This window comes from Phalaenopsis equestris, unplaced genomic scaffold (genome assembly GCF_001263595.1).
Source record: "Phalaenopsis equestris unplaced genomic scaffold, ASM126359v1 Scaffold000134, whole genome shotgun sequence".
Lineage (NCBI taxonomy): Eukaryota > Viridiplantae > Streptophyta > Magnoliopsida > Asparagales > Orchidaceae > Phalaenopsis > Phalaenopsis equestris.
Window position 1 is genome coordinate 1,404,217 of NW_018164576.1, and position 9,197 is coordinate 1,413,413.

A 9,197-nucleotide genomic window follows, 5' to 3' on the forward strand; every position below is an offset into this window, starting at 1 on the left:
GTTGGGGGCGCGGCTGGAGAGCTTCGAGGCACCCCACCGCCCAGATTTGTTGTTTGGGGACGCGACAGAGAAGCTTCACGGTCACCGCGGGGACGTTTTTCGCAAAAAAGCCGGCCACGGGATCGACCCCGCGGCCCGTATTCAGCGATTCCCTTTTTACCCAGTTGCCCCTTGATCGAAGGTTGGTTCGTTCAGTTGTTACGCGCAAGCTCTGCTCCTTCCCCCCCTCCTCTCGCGTTCGTTCGTTGGTCTCTCTAGCGTTCATTCGTTGGTCTTCTCTCCTGTTCATTCCTCCTTTCTTCTTCTCTGGCAGTTCGGCTCGTTCGTTCTTCTTTTCTTGTATTTTCTTTGCTTCGAGAAGATCTGGAGGGGTTTTGTTTTGTGAAGCTCATTTCTCTCCCATTTCTTTTCTCATTCAAGCTCTAAAAATGCGTGGTCTTCTTTCTCTCTTTGATCACAAGTGGTAAGTTTCTTCTTCTTTCCTCTCTTCTTCGGTTGATACTTTATTTTCTTTTCGCGATTTGGAAGTTCTCGTTTGTTACTGTTTCCGAGATTATACATTTTCTGAAAGCATTTGGAGGTTGATGGTATTGGATTGCTGGAGCCTTTCTAGATACAGTTTTTAAAAATGGATACAATCTGAATATATCTAGAATTTTGCTAGCGGATGTATAAGAATTGGTTTCCTAACAATTATGGGATGCTTTCTTTGATATGGTATGTTTGGGATGAGCTGAAGTTCCAATTACATTTGAATTTATAAATGACTTGCAGATTATAGCCTAAAAGTTTTTTCGATCAAGTTTATTTGGGCTGGGTAAGAGGACTCATTCATCTTATTTTTTTTTTCGGTTCCCTTGAATACTAGATTTTTGGTTCAGTTATATGGACTTAACTTTTATTATTCTGTGACATTTTTTTTTAGATTCCTGAATTAGAATCATGTATCTTCAATCCATTGATTTGCCACTAATCATGCTTTTTAAATGATGAAAACGTGATTTAGGATATCTCCTTTGATATTTGCTTTAACTAATATAGGTAAAAGGATTTTCTGTGGGTTTTTGTTCCTTCCAGGTTCCCTGCTTCACGATATCTTCTTTAATCTATGGGGCTTTCCTTTTTCTACTGCAATTAATTGGATTTATTTATCCAAGATTTTGGGTTTGAAATAAGGACCAGTGAATAAGTTGGTTCAGTTTTTTTTTTTTATATATATAATTACATATTTAACACTTTAAATTGGCAGACCTTATTTAGATATTTAACACTTTGAAACTTCAGCTGCTCTTATTTAAGATTGGATTCAGACCTTATTTACATATTTAATATTTTGAAACTTCAGCTGCTCTTATTTAAGATTGGATTTAAAAAGAATTAAAGGTAATACTTGCAATAAGGTTAGTAGAAACTAATTCACTTTTGAATTGATGCTTTGTGGCCTACATGATTGATGAGGATATGTATATATACTAATGTTAAACCTCATCATGTAGTTAAAATACAGGAAATCAGTAATGGCAGTAGCAAGTAGTACAAAATTCAGTTTATTCTTAACATGAGTGTGCTGTATATATATTAATGTTTGATTGGAACAAGTGGTGATGATTTCATTAGTAGGTTATGGCAAGGACGTGGTGGACCACTTGCCCATGTAAAGGTTGCAAATAGAGTCAAAGATGAGTGTCAGCTGTTGTATTCTGTCGCTAAGTATCTAAGTATGAAAGTTCAGGTGCGACCTTTGTAAATAAATAATGTGTGATATTTATATAAATTTCCCTTTCTTCCAGGCTTTTTAGGAAGAGAAGGAGCTCGATATAACATGGCATCGAGTTTTTTTAATACGTTTCCCCTTTCAATAAAACTTTTTGCACAAGTTTTGTTCATGATATCTTTGGCACCTCAGATAAAAAAAAAAGAGAAAACTTAAGAGAGGTGGGATCATATTTCATTATGTTGCAGTGTTCTGAGCTGATGAAGGTTAGAAGCTTTTTGCTTCATTTCGTTCATTGATTGTTGTTTCAAAAGCAAGCAAATACATCAGAAGAAAAATGTGTGGTATGATCTACATCACTTCTGTTGTATCAAAACTGAGAAATTTTAAGTTTGATCGATTCTTCATTGGCTCGAAATCATTAACTCATCTTAAGCTCAAGTTTGAATTCAAAACAACAGAGGTTTGATTTTTTTCAGTAGGGTTCCTTGTCATACATAAGTGTTACCTTAACGAAAGTTGGTCCCTGATGAGCCAACTACTTGCAGCTCGCACTCTTATTTTTTTGTTAATTCAGATATATCTGAGTAACATGTATGTAAATCTTCGAATTTTATTAGTCCTTATATTGTTATTGGCATTAGAAGAGGGTCATATATATGTTGAAACAATTGAGCATAATCCTCTACAAGAATGATCAGGCTGCAGGTTGGAATAACAATTTCCTTGATGCTTAACTGCTATATGAATGTGGTCATTTAGAAAATGTGGCTGTATTTGCATTTTAAATGACAGAGGCGAGTACAAGCTTATGATTCCCCATTTTGTTTTCATTTCTTTATAACTAGGCAAGTAATTGGGGCTTAGGTAAGGTTCCATGAAATACCTGGATTGGGTTATAATTTTGATGAAGTTGCATTGAAAGCTGAATTATACTTATTCGGTGTAGCAGGCAAGTCACTTCTTGTATCAATTTATTTATGTTTACTCTGTACCCTTTCATTAGAGCTTTTTGGCTTGAAAAATAATTAGTTCTTGCTAGTCCAAAAACAAATTCGATAGTTTGATACTCATTCTAACTAAACTTGGTCTGAATATTCAAACTTTTTTTTTTAAATTTTTTTTATAGGCACTTATAATTGGCATCTCTCCTTTCTTTGAGGCTTCCCATTTTGAGGAGGATGTAGTGACAGGCTCACTTGGTATTTAATATTGCATGCTCCGATGAGACGGCGCATGTAAGTTTGTGTGACGTGGGATCAAATTCGTGTTCAAGCGATGGGATTACATATTGTAGAAAGATTGGAAGGATCATGTTCGTTGTTATTCTTATCAAATGATTCATTATACATTACATATCTAACACTTCAATTTTATTCTTTAACCATAATTAATTTAACATATTTAAATATCAAACACTACATTTAACTTCATTACATTTATGCGACTCAATTCTTTCGTAAGACTAAACGTAAGACCTCTAAAATAATATGCAAATATTCGTAAAACTTCAAAGTTTATGTGTTAGATATGTAAATACATAGATTGTGTTGCATATGTGTTCTTATTCCTAAACAGAAGTAGTTAGCACTTTGGAGGCATACTAAAGTTCCAAAAAAATAATTGTTATACTCTTCTTTTAAACAGTTTTACCAAACAGGGCAGTATGTTCTCCATAAACAACTGCCCAACAGCTGTTTCACATAGCTGCACCAAACAGACAATCAGCCTCCCCGCAGCTGCTTCCTGGGGCAGCGCAGCTGCAGCTGCCCCAAACAGAGTGCCCAACAGAGCCTAAAATTACATTCCATGCATTCAGTTTTAGTTCTACTCAAATGAAGGCCTTTAGACTCTAATGTAGACCTCCATAAGTCAAATTTTTCATGGGTTTTTTCTCTCGTCTTATCTACGAGAAGGATATCATCAACAAAAAGCATACACCAAGGTAGATCCTCCTATAAATGTCCAATAAGATCATCCATAATTAAAGCAAAAAGATACGGGTTTAAAGCTGATCCCTGATGTAATACAACAAAAATAGAAAAATATTTGGTCAATCCTCCTTCAATTCGAACACAAGTCACAGCTCTAGCATACATATCTTTAATGAACTGAATATAAGTCATATCAACACATTTCTACTCAAGAACTCTCTGAAGGATATCTCTTGGAACCTTATAATAAGCTTTTCTAAATCAATAAAAATCAAATGCAGATCCTCCTTATTATCTCTGATCTTCTCCATCAAACCTCTCAATAAATGAATAGCTTCCATAGTAAACCTGCCCGACATAAATCCAAATTGATTATGAGAAATCTTTGTAATATGTCTTAACCTATGTTCAATTACCCTCTCTCATAATTTTGAAGTATGACACATCAACTTAATTCCTCTATAATTGAAACACTCTTGTGCATCCCCTTTATTCTTAAAAATGGAGAACAAAATACTCTTTCTCCACTCTTCAGACATCTTTTTAGTTTTTAAAATAATATTAAAGAGTTTAGTAAGCCAAGAAACTCCCAAATCTCCCAAATATTTCCAAACTTCAATTGGGATATCATCAGATCCTATAGACTTTCCACCATTGGTTTACTTTAAAGCGTCCACAACTTCTTTTTTACTAATGCAACAGTAAAAATAAAATGTTTTATTATTTTTAACGATATTAAGATCACTAAAGTCGATCATATTTTCAGAAACTTCGTTAAAAAGTTTATCAAAATAACTCACCCACCTATGTTGAATATCTTTTTCTAAGAAAAACACGTTTTGATTTTCATATTTAATACACTTTACTCGAGTTAAATCTTTACTTTTCTTATCACTTTGTTTGGCTAGTTTATAAATACACTTTTCACCATCCTTAGTATATAATCTATTATAAAGATCACTAAAAACAGAATTTTTAGCGTCACAGATTGCTCTTTTAGACTCATGTGGGTCGTTTGATATTTTTCCCAATTCTCTAAGCTTTTACATTTAAACCAATTTTTATAACATAATTTATTATATTTTATCTTTTCTTGAACATTATTATTCCACCACCAACTATTTATGTTTATAAAAACTTTTCATTTTGATTCTCCAAGTTCATCTTTTGCTACTTGTTTAATAGTATTTGTTGTTTTATCCCACATAACATTTGCTTCTTCACGAACATTTTGCTTTTGGCATCATGTCTGCATGCTTGCACATTTGCATGTGTTTTCTTTGTTTCTTTCTGTGATTTATCTGAGATTTCACGATACAATATAGGCTCTTTAGTACTTAAAATCCTAATTTTTCTATTTAAAAATCCTAAATAAAATATTTAAGATAATTAAAATTTAAGATTAAAATATTCATGATTTAAAAATTGCAACATTTACTTTCCTACATATATTAATAGGGCCTCAACAATACTTAGGACCGCTCTAGATAACTGCATTCATATTTGCAAGTCCCGGGGAGGAGTCTTCGTACTTCTCCAACCTGACTGACCCAACATACCTTTATATAGTTGGTTGTCTAGTGCGCCTAGGGTGTTAGAAGACTCCCTAACCCAGACGGGGTATAAGTTCTTTTGTTTGGAGAGTTTCAGCTTTGTAGCTAAACCTCCACTTCTGCTTCTTTCTTGAGACATTCTTGCCACCTTGGCAAGTATAAGTCCCACCTCTTGGAGCTCCAGCTTATAGTCATAGGATAGAGTTTCCTTCATTTAACCTTAGGGCTATCGAGGTTCCCTTGGACAACACAATTCACAGATTGTTGACCAGAAACCTCAGGACGTGTTGGGTCGACTACCTTCACGATCAGGTAAACTTATGGTCCTAGTAGCTGTGGAGGACAAGTCTGTGATCGACCCAGTTACCTCTACCTTCTAGAATGACTCTACATTTCTTTTGTTGAGCCCCTTTGAGCCCTATCGCTCCTTTGACTTCGTTGATATCATTTTGACGGTTTGATGGCAATGAGTTGTCGGCAATGAGCTGTCGCCTATTTGGGATACGACGATTTGTCTTGATGGCAATGAGTTGTCGCCTATTTGGGATACGACGATTTATCTTCTGCTCTCATGACCCGAATGTGCTTTGACGTGTTGGAATATTCCCGTCAAGATGATTTAGGTTATTCCGAGGGCCCCGTGTGCCGATGAGCCGCTGCCCATTCAGGATGTGAGAGACTAACTCTCTGCCCCATGGCTTAGCGTAAGCTTTGAAGTATCGGAATTGTTCCCACACTGAATAACCCTCATTTGATTGTCTATAACCCGGGTTTATGATAATATGAAGTGAAACACCTTTTATCGAGAGTCTTCTTGGGTATCCCCCGAGATGTAATTAACCAGTAGGAACACGTTCCTCTGAGAGTGCTCTTGACCCCAATACAGGTACATACACTTGAATTTCTGGTTACGAGTAGTCTATGTAGATACTTCTTTCGTAGATATTGGTTTAAGATGCTTCCGCCCAATCTTGTTTAGGCGGTCAAACTTGGTATATTCTTGCGAGGTTTATCACACCAAGATTTGTTTCCGTTCGTTTTTCTCTATCACGGAGCTACAATAACCCTATCATGGATATATTCATTTTGCATTTTGTCTCAAAGTGTAAAGCCACTCATCCAACTAATCACTCTCAGCTCGGCAACACTACTTAGTTTTATGCTTCTCTTCTAAAGGCAACATTCATCGCCATAGAGCATTGCAGGTCTCACCACTATCTTATAAAATTTTCCTTTCAGTCTAAGCAGTACTTTTCTATCACACAATAGGCTCGAAACATTCCTCCACTTCAACCAACTAACTTGAATTCTACTAATAACATCTCCATCTATATCACCATCACTTTGAACAATAAACCCGAGATATCTGAAGTGTTCATACCTTTTAATAATTTATCACCCATAGATACAATTTTGTCACTAGTTACTACTACTAAAATTGCATTCTATGTAATCAGTTTTAGTTCAACTCAAACGAAAGCCTTTAAACTCCAATGTAGACCTCCATAATTCAAGTTTTATCTGAGCTCTCTCCCGTCTTATCCACATGAAGGATCAACAAAAAAATATACACCGAGGTACATCCTCCTACAAATGTCCTATAAGAGCATTCATAACTAAAGCAAAAAAATATGGGATTAAAGCTGATCCCTGATGTAATCCAACTGAAGTAGGAAAATACTTGGTCAATCCTCCTGTTCAAACACAAGTAACAGCTCTAGTATACACATCTTTAATGACTTGAATAAAAGACATATCAAACCCTTTCTTCTCATGAACTCTCCAACAAATATCTCTTGGAGCCTTATCATAATCTTTTTCTAAATCAATAAAAATCATATGTGGATCCTCCTTACTATCTATGAACTTCGCCATCAAACCTCTCAATAAATGTATCGCTTCCATAGTAGAATTGAAAGACATAAATCCAAATTGATTATGAGATTTTTTTTGTAATAAGTCTTAACTTACGTTCAATTACCCTCTCTCATAATTTTAAAGTAAGACAGATTAACTTAATTCCTTCATAATTTGTACACTCTTGTGCATCCCCTTTATTCTTAAAAATGAGGACCAAAATACTATTCCTCCACTCCTCCAGCATCTTTTTAGTTTTCAAAATAATATTAAAGAGTTTAGTAAGCCAAGAAACTCACAAATCTCCTATATTTTTCCACACTTCAATAGGGATATCATCAAGTCCAGACTTTCCACCATTACTTTCCACCATTAGTTTTATATAAAGCCTCCTCAACTACTTTTTTTACTAATTCAATGATAAAAATGAAATATTTTATTATTATTAACGACGTTAAGATTACTAAGGTCGATCATATTTTCAGAGACTTCATTAAAAAGTTTAGCAAAATAACCCACTCACCTATGTTGAATATCTTTTTCTTAAAAAAACACTTTTTGATCTTCATCTTTAATACAATTTACTTGACTTAAATTTTTACTTTTCTTTTCTATTTGTTTGGCTAGTTTATACATATATTTTTCACCCTCCCATCTAATCTTATAAAGTCACTAAAAGAAGAATTTTTAGTATCACATATTGTTCTCTTAAACACCATACAAGTCATTTTTTCCACCATATGGGTCATTTTTTCCACTTTTTGATCATCATCTTTAATAGAATTTACTTGACTGAAATCTTTACTTTTCTTTTCTATTTGTTTGGCTAGTGTATACATATATTTTTCACCCTCCTATCTAATCTTATATAAAGTTAACTAAAAACAGAATTTTTAGCATCACATATTGTTCTCTTAGATACCATACGGGTCATTTCATATTTTTTCCAATTCTCCAAGCTCTTAATTTAAACCAATCTTTATAACATAACTTCTAATATTTTATCTTTTCTTACACATTATTATTCAATCACCTAGTATTTTTATTTATAAAAACTTTTCTTTTGATCCAAGTCATAAAATTGGTGGTATAAATGTAAAAAAAATACAATCTTCGGTTTAGGGGTCAAACCACCCGATTTTTGTTGGTTCCAAGGCGGTTCAAACCGGTTCAATTTGGTTCGATGCGGGGATGGTTTTTAAGCCAACCCGAACCGAACCACCGGCTGGTTCGAACCAGTCTAACCGGCTGGGTTTGGTTTTGTCTTCTAAACGCTTTGAAATAGTGAAGTTTCAAAAGCATCAATGGTTATATGATCATGATCTCCTCCTAAAGTACATTTAGATGAATTAAAAAAATATATTGATACAAGAGACGACTTCGTCATAGGAAAGGTGACCATAGACCAATACAAAATTTGTTAAAACAACTCACCACTATGTTGACCCACAAGAAATTTTAATGTGATTTCATTAATGTAATGGCAATTCACAAGTAGAATGGAAAACATTATAAGTGAAAGAACAACTTGAAATTGATAGGGGTTGTGTTGTCGGGGTGTGCCATTACAAAATTAGAAGCAATTTGAAAATAAATTCATAATGAAATTGTATGATGAGTTCATAAAGAAAATCATGAAAAAAAAAAAGGATAGGCGAGGTAGACAAAAAAAGCAATGATGGTTTTATTTTTATGTTTCAATAGTATAATCCCTGAATATCAATTACAACAAATGTTACATAAACTTATAAAAATGTGGAAATGGAGACATAAGGTAAGCCGACGAATATGTGATGGAAAGATTAGTTGTTTTAAACTTATATGCATTGTGTTGTTACAAATTCCTATCATAAAGCTTCGTTAATTTCAAAAATATATCAAATTTGTATTTCCATAAATTGAAAATTAACTTTACCTTATATAGGCACCATGCAATATCAACCTTATTTTGGAATGGACCGCGCTAAATCACAATATTTGGCTTAAATCCATGACCTTAGAGAAACAACACTCTCCTTTAATCACTAGCCCACTATCATTTCACTCAATATCAAGTTTTTGTTATCACATTTTCATATTATAAATGTTATGCTAAACTCAGAAGATCGACATAGCTATACATGGGAAAAGAAGTTGAGA